At 36.0% G+C, this 14348-nt stretch overlaps 1 pseudogene; it reads right to left on the reverse strand.

Moving 5' to 3' along the window:
* Positions 1–2265: 2265 nt before the first annotated feature.
* LOC113326508 lies at positions 2266–6591 on the reverse strand (annotated as a pseudogene).
* Between the last annotated feature and the right edge of the window lie 7757 nt (positions 6592–14348).

Here is a 14348-nt window from a genome sequence, read left to right on the forward strand (position 1 = left end):
TTCGAAGAATTTTGAGATAATAACATATTTAATAGATTTTATTTTATATTGGATAGAGGATATTAATTTAATCTTCATAACGTCTTAATTCTGATATGAAACTTATAAAAAGTTGTTGATATGTTAACTAAATACCTTAAGAATCGAAGAACAAATTACGGGAAAGCTATCAAGAATTTTGAGATACTATCTTAACTTTTATGTCTTATAATTAGTTAGCAAACCCAACTAGAGTTGATTCGGTTTTCAGACTTCAGTTTTGTGGACGTATGGATTCGATAAATGGAGAATCCACTAATGCTAGTCCCACAATTGAGTTTGAATATTTATGAATGCGAGACTTAGAGACTTAAGGTTTGTCTCTACATTGCTGAAATTTATCGTCTTAGCTTCGCAACATCAAAGCACGATACGATACAAAAGGAACAAAACACAGGAACCTTGAGTATATATGCGTGAATTAAGAAATTCAGAAGCAGTATTTGTTCATGTATCACTTAAGCATAATTGATTTCGGAGATGCACTTAATGAACAATTACCTTTTAAGACCTCTTAAGAAAAGATTAAAATCTTAGATCTGTGGGAGTAATTGATTACTGAATTCAGCTAATTTATGTGCTTATTTTTGAACACTTATTGAGATCTTATTAATGTATTCTGAATATATATCTGTATCCATGTTTAGTATATTTTTATGTGAATGGATGGATGTTTACGGAAATCGTCTTTCTTAAAGACATCACTAGACCATTATGATACTCATATTTAAAGACTACTTGAGTGAGGTACTCATGTTGTGGTACATGGAAGGGAACATGTTGATAACAAGACAATGTACCACCGCTATGACTCACATGAGTAGCTTGCTTGATCAAGGTATTACGTTTAACCACTAATGTATTATGTTTAGCAATTACGCGCGCCTTATGTTTCCTGAAATTAACCATTAATAGATTATCACATGGACCAGTGGGAGAATGTAAGATAATTTTTTATAGGATAATTATCTTTATTGGGCCCATATGAGAATCTGGTTATATTTAGGATATTGCTAAATATCTAATCCATGGTTTATATCTCTTTCTTGATGGACGGTCGAGATCTAATGTCTAATACTAAAACTCTAGGAACTTGGTCCTCTCTCTACCTATGAAAGGGAAACAATAATCATTACTATTGTATTTAAGGAATTACTCATTATGCTTAAGGTCAAGAGAGAGAAACCATGACATCCACAAAATATTACCGCTCTTTCAGATTGATCGATCACAAACTAAGGATTGCGCTATAAGGTATTTCTCATATATTATTCTTGCATATTTATTGTGTGATTATCATGGTGTTCAACGATCCTAATTAATGATCTATAATATTAAATCTGATATTCTATTCTGCAACTGCAATCCTTTTCTGAAAAGCCTGTGTATCGTATTTAAAAGCCCGCCTAGATAAAAAAAAATTTTTTACCTTTGGTGGGATCGAGTTATTCTAACTGAAAGTAACAGAGAAAGAAAGAGATGAAGAACCAATAATTTGATGAGAAAATAATGATTTTATACGGGAACAACCATCGGCAGTCAAGCGACATCTTCTAAATCCAGGAATGGAGGCTCTGCATGCACCCACTAACAGCAATCAGCTTTGAAACTCCACCATTTCTGCCTCCTTTAGATTTCTTCTAAAATCAAAGGACCAACACTCAACATTATTCCCGTCCTGATATGATACAATACTTACTTTTATTTCGAACAATTTCGAACAGGAGAGGACAGTGATCTATCTATAAAAGATATCCTAACAATTATGTTGTCGAACTCTGTATCTGCCTCTGTCCAGCATCGGCACAAAGAAAATATATAAAAAGTAACTAGTTCATCAATTCTTCTTCGACATATCTCGAGCACAAGATTCGAGCACAAGATACAGAATGGAGGATTAGAAGTGCACGGCTGTGAAGATTAGTGATCATCACAACAAATGCGACAGACAACAAACTAATATATATGACAGAATGCAAAACAAACATGTGCCAGATTAAAAATTGTAACCCTTTAACAGGATGTAAGATCTGCCAATATTCATCGAGTTCCGATAACAAGCAAGCGGCAGCAGCAATATTAAGACACCTGAATAAATACTAAAATCAAATATCTGTATTAACAAAAAGATACCATCCAGAATATTCACGAAAGAAATTGCATAAAATAATCTCTAAGAAATCAAAACGAACTAGAAGAAATCAAGGTGATTTCTTATAATCAAACCTAAAAAACATAAACATAAATCTTGACAAATCGAAAAAACTTGTAGCTGCAAGTGGCTTCAACTGCAAGCTTGTTTTTGATACCGCTACAAGCGGTTGATCCCAAAGTCTTCACAGCCACATCAATTGAACAATTTTCTTTACCAAGACATGCTTTTTCAACAGTGCTTGTCAAACTTTCGGAATCACAAGGTCCCTTCTTAAAGGATCCACAACTTCCTTGAGGATTACCAAAGCTTGCAAATGAAATAGCAGAAATCGTGTTTCCATGGCAAGATAGCTCTAGACTTCTTCCCTCATAAGCATTGGCACAAACAGAACCAACTTTAATGGTTTGGAAGTTCACTTTTGAAGGATTTCCACCAACTTCTTCAAACAATATCAATGTGTTGGAATCAGCACGAAGGAACGATCTTGGCACATGATACCTACATACGAACAAAAATATTAGTGTTGATCGAAATATTTAATAAAGTTAGAAAGACAAGATAAAGAATAAGGAGGCTATGACTAACCATCTTTGTGAAGGTTCACCACACTTAGAAGCACACTTCTTGTCACTATATGAACCACGATAATCACATATTTCTTCGCAACCATCATTAGCCGCTAAGAAAGATGGCCAGAAGCGTCCAATATTTTTACCATTTACCCAAGCATGACCCTTACCCATACCCTTTAGATCAACAACAACTGCATCCGTTCCTGATGGAGCCTTGAATGTAGTCTGCAACACCAAAAAAATACCATTATATTTAGTATTACACTTGTGGAAAGCAAACTACACCAAAAATCAGCGATTTTAGTATTACACTTGTGGAAAACAAACTACACCAAAAATCAACGATCTTTGGAACACATTACATACCTTGTACCAAGTCATCAACTTGTTTGAAGGGATTTCCTCCGTCAACCGCTTAGAAGCGGAAGGTGATTCAACACTATGAAGGTTTGCATCTTCACCATGTAGTCCAACTTTATAAATCCACTCTTTAGCCGACAAGTCTTTGATGATTAACTCATCATTGTTTTTGGCAATTAATTGTACCCCGGCCAACCCAGTGTCTACTGAATCGAATTTTGGTCCATAATTCTGTTTAAAAAATTTAACTTGATATCAGAGATCTCATCATCGTTAGATATGCTTATAAGCAAAAGTGTAAAGTCCAAAAACAAACCTGTAAACCAACTGTTGCACTAAGCAAACTTATTTGATTCTTGCCATGGTTAAGCCTAATCTTTTGTTCGAACATGAATTTGTAAGTTCCATAAGCAGCCCATTGAGACCCTACATGCTCACCGTTCACAAAAGCATGAAGGACATGACCACTGGTATTTACTCTTAAGAGAATTTCATCCTTGTCGGACATAAGATCTTGCTCGTTCATATCAACACTGTATATATACAAAAAAAAATCTCAGAAATTTAATTATTTTTTGTGTTGAGATAAAAGTTAATGAATTGAGATTAATACTGATTATAATTACATACCTTGTCATGTACCACAGGTAATCAGAAACATCGTTAGATGCTGTTTTCTGTTCAAGAAGGTGGTTCGCGGAAAAAGTTCCTTTGCCAAGAACAGTAGTATCTTTTGTATTCTCGGGTCTCCATACCCAGTTTAACCCTGATTGTGCATCTTCAGCTTCGTTATCTGCCTTCTTTACCATCACAGATGTTTGTGTATTTATCTTAGCGGTATTATGATCCTCGTTTCTACAATCCGAAAGAACACTGACAGACCATGCAGGAACAACTAATTTAGTTCCTTCAAAAGTTACTTCTGCATCAGAAGTTTCATTGGCATTGCTGAAAAAACAACTCGAAGTCCGTTGAAGCTGTATTTGGTTACAGAAACAGAGTTGTTGAAATCAGTGTTGGTAATATCTCCATAAGTAAGAGTTTTTTGCATTGATTTAAGAACTTGGTGAAGCTCTTTCAGGTGACCCCATTTAGGTTGGTTTAAGTTTCCAAACTCATCTAGGGGAGCATCATAATCATATGTAGTTGAAATATAAGGACCACCAGCACTTCGGCCAAAGTTGGTACCACCATGGTACTGCACAAATACAACAAACACTAAGAATTCATATGGCATCAGCATATATATAAAGTATATATAAATTTATTTACCATGTAGTAATTCTGGAAAGTTCCACCACGTTGGAAGAACCGAGCAACGGAAAAAGCAACATCTTCAGCAGTTCTATGAGGATGCTTTCCACCCCAATTTCTGAACCAACCAGTCCAATTCTCAGTCCACATCTTAGGCGTGTTTGGGTGAGTCGGAGTGAAATAGTCGCAATACCAGCCATTACAAGTGTTAATCTGTTGCATCACAAAAAAAAAGTGTCTTGAGTACGTAATCAAGATTATTATGAAAAGATTAAAAAAAAAGTAAAAAGTTCTGGAATGTTACCATAGGTACAGGTGCATCAGATTGTTGACACATAATCCATGGAACACCAATATTAAGAGACTCGGTCATGGTAGCACACCAATTAATGTATGATTTGCCAGTATCGCCATAGTTTGATATAACGTTTCCATATTCATTCTCGATCTGTGCAATGATAATAGGACCTCAGCAAAAAGCTTTTCTTTTTTTGCCATATAACAATCAGAGTCGTAAAGTTTTGCATCTCATTCTAGAACAATCAAAAAATTAATTTAGTTACGCAAGGATAAAAAATTTAGTTGTATTAAATCAATATTAAAATTTGAATTATGCAAGGATAAAAAGTAAAAATAGTTACCTTAAAAACTTCATTGTTGGTTCTAAGGTCAGAAACTCCGGCATGTTGTGCAACCAAACTGAAAGACCACTGTTGAAACCAATCCAAACGTATTAGTTTCGCAAGCAAAAAAAAAAAAAAAACACGAAAAACATATTCAATACCAAAAATTCGGTTAAAAATCATACCCATAGTTCCATTCAGCACAAACATATGGTCCGATACGCAAAATGGCATAAAGACCCGCCGCTTGAACTTCCTTGAGAAACCTTATGAGGTCCAAGTTACCAGAAAAATCATACTGCCAACAACAATAAAAGCACTCATTAGACCAAGAATGTATGTAACGGAATACAATAAACGTGATATGATATCGACAATAACCTGACGACGAAGAGGTTCATGTGCATTCCAAAACACATATGTCTCAATAGCATCAAGTCCACCTTCTTTTGATTTCTTGATCAAATCGGGCCACATCTGAAGAAAAAAAAACACAACAAAAAAAAAACCAATATAAACTTAAACAAAACAAATTGTATAGTTTAAAAAAGCATGACTAAATAACAATAAATTTACCTCGGGTGTGCACGAGGATAGTGGATGGAACCAGACAAGATAATTTGACGATCACCATTGATTATCATAGCTCGCCCATCATAACTAACATCAGTACCGAAACCAAAACCTGAACATAAACTGAGTAAAATAAAAACTAAGCAAATATTTTTGAGAAAACCCATTCTTTCTTTTTCTTTTCTGTACTTCGAAAAAAAATTGTGTGAAGAACTTGAAAAAACGATGAACTATTTATACTAGTATTATCTAGATGATAGAGATCGAATTAGGGATTATTAAGATAGATATTAAAGAGATTAGAATTATCCAGTTTTATGTTTGGATAACTTGAAAAATGATTTATCCCCTTTATCCAAAAGAAAACCTAGGATCGAGTGTTTTGTGTGGTGATTCTGAATATTAGTAGTAGCTGGATCAGATGAAATCTTGTTTTCACTCACCATTGCAAAATCTTACGGTGCAGATGAAATTTTAGCTGATATATTTAATTATCTTAATTTAATCTTTACGATTTTTTTTCTGGGTTATATATTTTTTTACCGTGCATATACTAAGGTCGGCTTTTATTTTACCAGGGTTTTTAAATTTTTACCTTGTGGAGAAACCTAGGGGAAGTAGTTTAAGTTAAACTCAAACACTGATGGTTATGATGCTTATGATGGTGTACTGGCAGGTACGGGTGGTGTATGGTGTCTTTATTGCTGCATTTGCTAAGTATACCAAAAGAACCGAGCTATACATAAAACCGAATGATGTACACTCCTCCAACGACAACATGAGTCATTATATCTGGCCAGACGTATTGACTAGTTCAAGCAGTTTGGCATTGATCGCATTTATTTGAGCATCGAATCATGTGCTACGGTGCTACCATAGTTCAAGCAATATTGAATTTTGGGCTTCAATTTTTTGCTTGAATATTGCAGTTGCATCATACCATGGCAAATGTTCTAAGAACCACAAACTCGAACCTGTTATCCATGCCAATGAGCCCTTGAAAATGCTTCGCCATTTTCACATGACCCCTAACAGAATCATACAGAATCTTGTTTCTGCAAGGTCAATGCTTAAGGTTCTCAAAGACAGGTATTAAATGGTAGATGCACAAACAGCTAGTGCCACTCAAAAGGCCATCCACATATGTACTATGTGAATGAATTGATACCAAAGGCCATCCACATATGTACTATGTTACGCATCATTTCAGCAATGGACTAAGCGGCATCGACCTTTTGTTATGTTTGCACAAAAAGCCCATCCACATATGTACTATGCTAATGACCCGCTGATATATTGCAAGGGGAAATTAGGGGGAGACCCAAAAAAAAAATATTCTCATTCTCAGGCCCACAATTAATTTTATATACCGTGACACCCATAATTATATGCAATTATTATATGAATCAATACATAACTGGTTATGCATACTATGTTTTCAGGCATAACTCGTTACGCAACCTAATTTTTCAGGGGTATAATTGGCAGCGCAACTTAGACATAACATATCTAAAAATCCGCGCCTTAGAATTTTACAAACTTTATATCGTTGGAAATCTTTTTAAAAGAGCTACGCAACGAGTACAAACAAGAATATCAAATTTTTGTTTTTAACGAAAAAATCGGAGGTGATCCTCATTTTAGGGAAATTTTTTGAAAACTTGATACTTAACCATTATGCAGTCACCAAAAACGATGCATAACACATTCTGCAGACGCATAACGAATTATGCAACCATTTTCTCCACTGCATAACAAATTATGCATTTGGATAACAAAATTATGCATCTATAACAAGTTATATTACCATTTTTTTGGTTGATTTTAGCCGTACATATAAAAAATTGATGCATAATGCAGTATGCATCCATATTTACGGACGCATATCAGGTTATGCAGGTTTTCTGGACTGCATAACAAGTTATGCAACAAACTTTGTAGATGCATAACAGGTTATGCATCCATTTTCACGAATGCATAACATGTTATGCAGACAGTTTCTCGACTGAATGACATGTTATGCAGTCATAACCACATCATCATCTTATTTCATGTTTCATTAACTCCCACGCAAACCATTGTCTTTCAGTTATTCGTAGGCTCTTGGTCAAAATCATGTATTTACACCATCATCTTCTTTCATGTATTCACAATACATTACACAACCACCAAAAAAGATGCATAACACATTCTGCAGATGCATAACGAATTATGCAACCATTTTCTCCACTGCATAACAAATTATGCATTTGGATAACAAAGTTATGCATTTTTTGGTTGATTTTAGTGCTTACATAAAAAATTGATGCATAATGCAGTATGCATCCATATTTACGGATGCATATAAGATTATGCATTTATTTTCTCGATGCATAAAAGATTTTGCAACAATTTTATCGATGCATAATGCATTATGCAGTCATATTTTCGGATGCATAACAGGTTATGCATCTATTTTCACGACTGCATAACATGTTATGTGTATATTATTGTCGGTGCATGACAAGTTATGCAACCTTATTTTTTGTTGGTTTCAATACTAAGAAAAAAGTAGCTGCCTAACGTGTTATGCAACCGTTTTCTGGACTGCATAACAAGTTATGCAACAACTTTTGTAGATGCATAACAGGTTATGCAACCATTGTCATAGATGCATAACAAATTATTCAACCATTATGACCAAACATCAACACCAATATGACCAAATACATATGTGGCTTCCCAACCAACAACACCAACACCTCTCAAAAACGACTAAAACTATAAAGTACCATAATCATTCTGAAAAAAAACAACAAAACAAAAGCATCCACAACAACTATTTTCCACTGCCCCTTGAAAAAAAACCAATGAACCCATTGAAACCGGCAGCAAACCTTTGTTACAGGGTCAAGAAAATATGGCAAACTGACCCACCTTTCTTCCTTGTTTTCTCGTCAAATACCAGAGCCAAATACTCATGTATTCATAAGCAACTTGTTCTTGAATCCAGCTCAACTGGTAATCTTCTAAACGGACTCAGACACCACTTTAAATCCTCTCCAAAACCTGTGCAAAGACTCACCACTCTATAGTTAAAAGGTGGCTGGTAGGCTTCTAAAAAGACCTACAAATGATAACCGCAAGTGCACGGTGTCGATTGAAGCTAATGTGCAAATACGGGTCGATCCACAGAGACTTGTGTGTGTAGTTGAAGTTTCCTAAGCTAAGCAGTGACAGTAAAACAGTGGCAAAGAAACAAAGAGTAACTAGGTGACAGTGAGCATTGTGGCACAAAGGCAGTTAGCCTAAGGCAAGGAAGTCAAGGCAACCAACTAAAATCAAGAAACAGTAAAGGAAAGATGGAAGTTTGGGTGAAGACTAGGGATTAGATTCCACCATTTCACCTAGACTAAGTTGTCCTAGTTCCACCTAAATCTTATCCCTTGCATAGTTTTCAGTGAGCTTCTTGGCTCAACTGACTAACTAGATGGCAGTGGAGGTTCTATGCCTGCTGCTCATCTAAGGGTTGGTTAAGGGGCTTTGTTCAGGGTCATTAGGTTAGCCATCTCCCTAACACTATTAACTGCCTTCTCACAGGGCAGTTAATCTATTGGTCAACTACCTAAGTGAATGAACAAGCTAAAAGGGTTCTCTAATCTCAACTAAAGTATTCACCCTAAGTACTAATTGTCTAAATTAAAGTACAACTAGTCATAGAGTTTACATAAAACAATTAGGCATGAGTTGCAGCATGATTACATAGTGATAATCTAACTACAATGCAGACTTGATATGCACTGTGAGAGCAAGATGTTAACATGCTTTGATTAAAGCTACCCTAAACATTTCAAGCACAACATGAATTAGGTACAACTGGAGACAACATAACAATGGTTCAAAGGCTTCCTCATCACCCTAGCAGTGAACTCAGAACATAATTAACATTAAAATGGAACTAAACATGAAATTGCAAATAAACTGAATTATGAAATTGAAATTGAAACAACAACATGAAATTAACCCAATTACGGGGTTTCTCGGATGACCCAAGAACCCTTTTAACATCCTACATCAGTTCCTATTTATAGTTTACAACAAAATCCCTAATTTCACCAAACCCTAAAATTTGCAAACCCTAATTTTTAAATTCGAAATTAAACTCACTGATTCTCTGAATTTGTCTCCCCTGTGCTCGACCCATGCTTCCTTCTCGTCCTCTGGTGCTCTTCCTGCTCCAATTGATGCACTGCAACCCTAGCTCGAGTTGTTTCATCAACTCCACACCTAGGTCAGAGATATGTGGGTTTGAAAAAGCAACTAGGCTAGAGGGTTGGGGAAAGTGATGGTGATTGAGGTGGTGTCGGGGTATGGAAATGGTTGTGAGGCAGAGGGTGGCAGTGGACATGGAAGAGAGGCAGGAGCAGAGCTCGACTGCAACTGTCGGGGGAAGAAGAAAGTTTTTGGGGAAAAAAGATTTGGGGAAGAAGAACTTGTTTGGGTGAAGTCGATGGTTTTGGATGCTAGGGTGTGAGGCGGGTGTAGAGAAATTTGATGAACAGCAAGTAAAGAGCGTTGGATGATCCCATATAGATTGAATCGAACGGCTACGATGGAGAGGTATGTAGCGACCGTTGGATTATGAGATACAACAAAACTGACGGCTTCAGATGGAGTTAGGTACTATGGTGTTTGACAGGAGCTTTGGATTTTGATGCACAATGATGAGGCGACCGTTGGATGACAACATGGATCCAATCTGACGGCTCTCATGGAAATGGGTATGGATAATGGAAATGGATTTGGGTGAGGGTTTTGGGTCTTGGGTATGCCAAGCCCATATCTTCTTTAAGAACAATTCTTCCTCTTCAAGCCCACTTCTAGTTGATCCGGCTCTTGCAAACATCATTCTTCGCTTCCTCCTAGCGAGAGTCTTTGCCGTTTCTCTGCTCTTTTCGCTCCGTGAGATAACCAGGCTTTATTTAGTACCTAAAAATGCAAAATTAATTAAGAAAAATATTTATTCTTGAAAACAATGAAAATACAGAATATGGGATAAAATGTAGAATTAATGCACAAAAGATGATGAGTTAAATGCCAAGAAACATATATAGAACTATGCACTTTTTAGCACTCATCAGTGGCAACAAGAACTGGACGGTCATTCAGGCATTTAGCCAAGCACCGTGTGTGCAGTTTTGAGTTGGTGACGGATTGTGTAATGGATGCATCTTGGAAACTACCAGAATCAATTTCTTACCAGAAAATGTGGATTAGAGACAAACCCACTGTCCTAAACATTCACATAAATCTCAGACTTTCATCAAAATGCACTTTATTCACTGAAGTTAACAACAACAACAACTTGCCTCTCTTCCCTGGATGATACAACTTCTGAAACTGTTCACTATCAATCCTTGTTGTGAATCCAAATTTGATAAAAACACATCTTCATTTTCTTCTCCGCTTCACATTCCTTGTCTTAACCTCCTCCATTATTCACCCAAATCGATGGCAGCAACTCGTTTTCTTCCTTATCTCCATCGGCCAAAACTTCCATCTCTTAAATCCTCTATTGATACCTTCACATACGACGACGGAACCACTGTCAAACTTCTGAATCGACCAACCAATTTCTGCATCTTCCTGTGTTGAACTCACATCACAATTTTGAGACCATTTGCTGCCATCTTGGAATCAAAGACAAACCCAAGTTCTTAAATCTTCTCAACATCACAGACCCACCTTCGAATTCCTCTTCCTTTCCAATCAACACACAGACTACAACCCATTTTTCGCAATTCAAAATCAGCAATTTCTTCTCATCTGCTTTGATTTCAAAATCTCACAGATACCCTTTCCTCTTCTTGAACAACAACCTTCCATCTTATTGAAAAAACCCCAATCTCAGTTTTTTCTTTGATTCAACCAAAATCATAGTAGCAAACTCTCCCTCGAATCTTCGTTGTCTAAATTCTTCGATTTCCTTATCTGAGTTAAAAAGAATTGAAGATGATGAAGAAGAAAAAAGAATGACAACCGAATTTTATAAATTATGGGTCTGAGAATAATTTTCTTCCAGAAAATCGGTGCGTGCCTTTAGTTTTGGGAGCGTGGGTTTCACAGTGGAAAGATCTGGGAGAATGGGTTTCCCTGTAGTTTTCACATATTGCAAATCTCAAAAGAACATAAAATGAGGAGAAGAAGAAGATGAGCTGGGTTTCTTTTAAACGAATTTGCAAACCAAAAAAGAAAGGTGGCTTAGGTATTCTTAGTCTAAGGCTGGTGAACAAGTCTTTGTTAGCTAAATGGCATATTAGGTACTGTAAGGAGAAGACGGCTTTATGGAGGCGAATTGTATGTGAAAAATCAAAATCTGAAGAGGATTGTTTGCTTACAATGCAAGTTAAGGAACCAGTTGGGAGAAGTATGTGGTTTGATATTCTGAGAGGAAATAAGGTTTTTGTTGATACTTTGAATGTGCAGGTTAAAGATGGATCAATAATTTGTTTCTGGCATGATTGGTGGTGAGAAAGGAGGTCTTTCAGGGAGAAATTTCCAAGGCTATACGGGATCAGTACTCAAAAGATGGCCACTATAGGCACAATATACGTTAATGGTTGGAACTTTCAATTCAGTAGAGTGTTGGATCCTGCAGAAAGTATTGATCTGTTGGAGTTAAAGCATGATATCAGACTTGTAACTCTAACATAGGGTGAAGAAGATTTTTTGGAAGGAGATGCTTCTGCCAAGACTATTTATGCGAAGTTAACTGACACGGATCCAGATTGGGATGGTCAACATATTCTGTCAAGTAAATTCGTGCCTCATAAAATGCTTTTCTTATTCTGGGATTCTCTTCATGATTCAATCCCGACAAGATATATGTTACAACATAGGGGCGTAGCAGTTCAGTCAAACAGATGTCTATTTTGCAATACAGAGGAGTAAACTATGGATCACTTATTCATTCATTGTAGAGATATTGTGCAGTTATCGGATTATTTTCTTGCTTCATTGAAGATTAATTGGGTGATGTCGTTTCGTTTCAAGCCAATGATGATTAGTTGGAGATTGGAAAGAGTATCTGCCAGAGTGAAGAGCGTGTGTCATCTCCTTCATTTTCTTTTTGCTGGGAAGTTTGGAATGAGCGTAATAGGAGGGTGCATGGAGGTAGAGCTAAATTAAGACATGATTTGGAAATTGCTATAAAGCAATGGATTTATCTTTGGAGATCAACTACGGAAATATTAAAACATTACTCTGCAAATCAGATTATGAACCATTGGGAGGATATATTGAGCTTGTAGTTACAATTTCTCTCTTTTTGTGATGGTCTCTTGACCTTGTAAATATCCTGTACATAATTTTTCTTTTTTCAATATATCCTTTCCTTTTCAAAAAAAAAAAGAAACACATAAAATTTGTTATCAATGAAAGGACAAGATTATGGTTTATATGTAAAAGTGCGGCCAAAACTACAAACCTTGACAAACACGCAGACCCAATTATCTGATGTTATTTAACCAAAAAGCAGTCGTGGACAAAAACAAAACAATCCGAAAGAGGAAGAAATAGAGATATCACATTTTATTTCTCATTTCTATTTGGGTTAAAAAGAAAATGTTGTTGGCACATAAGGTAACAAAATTCATGAGACAACGGCATGAGCACACAATTTTTCTTGCACATTATTGTTGTTTAAATTCTTGGTCCGATTCATATATATGTAGTTGCAGGAAATCGTACCACCACACTTGTATAAGAGTATGAACAATATACTAAGAAATCATGGTGAAGATCATTCGTTTATTTATTGAAATCTTAAATTGGATACAAGATAATACAAAGGTTTTACTTGATCTCCAAATAAACTCTCTCTTCTAATTTCTTGTCTAACACACACTCTCTCTGGGGGTCCTTCATTATATGACAGCCCTTCCCTTTATATAGGATACTTACATAGTGGATGACAACTAATAAACCCTTTATTTACGGAATCACTGTGCGTTACAATTGCTCATGTACATTCAATCAGATTCGCACACTCTACACTTCACACAGATGTTCACACTTTACCCGTGACTATGCTGACATCATCAAATACGTCATCTCAATTTTGCTATGTGCGATGATCTTCGCTCATATTGCATGACCTTTACTTCGCATAAATAATGAATGTGTGATATTTCACTCCTACATTCTGCCTCTTCTCATTTCGCTCTCTTCATAAGGGGAGCGATATGAGAAATCTCCATCCTAAAGTATCACACATGTTCAACTTTTCGTATTCTGCTTTGCCTACATACTTCCGGAATTTAAGTTTTCTTGATTTACGCGTGTTTTCTTGACCATTCATTATCTGACACGTCCTCATAACCTCTTCTTCTTATCTGTTTATTCTTCGCATTAAATGAGATAAACCTCGAAAATCGAGAGTAAATCTTATTATATATCTTCCTTCGTCTTCTTCTTTTTACTTCTTCTTTCCTCTTCACCTATTAATGCAACTTTCTCCATCACCTTTTCTTTTTTACAGTCTATCGTTTCTTCCCCATCCTCTTTATCATTCTCCACTATTTCCCCTCTTCTCCTAATTTAATCTCAATTTCACTAACTTGATCACACTTTTACTGATTTGATCTTGATCAAGAATTTTCTACTTTTAAACTCATCATTCTATTGATCAAGAATTTTCTACTTTTAATCCATCATTCCCATTCCTTCAATGGCTCTTGCTGGCAAAAAGATGGAAATAGAATTCACCATACTCAAGAAATAATTTGATACCAG

The sequence above is a fragment of the Papaver somniferum genome, unplaced genomic scaffold, assembly GCF_003573695.1.
Source record: "Papaver somniferum cultivar HN1 unplaced genomic scaffold, ASM357369v1 unplaced-scaffold_10, whole genome shotgun sequence".
NCBI classification, from domain to species: domain Eukaryota; kingdom Viridiplantae; phylum Streptophyta; class Magnoliopsida; order Ranunculales; family Papaveraceae; genus Papaver; species Papaver somniferum.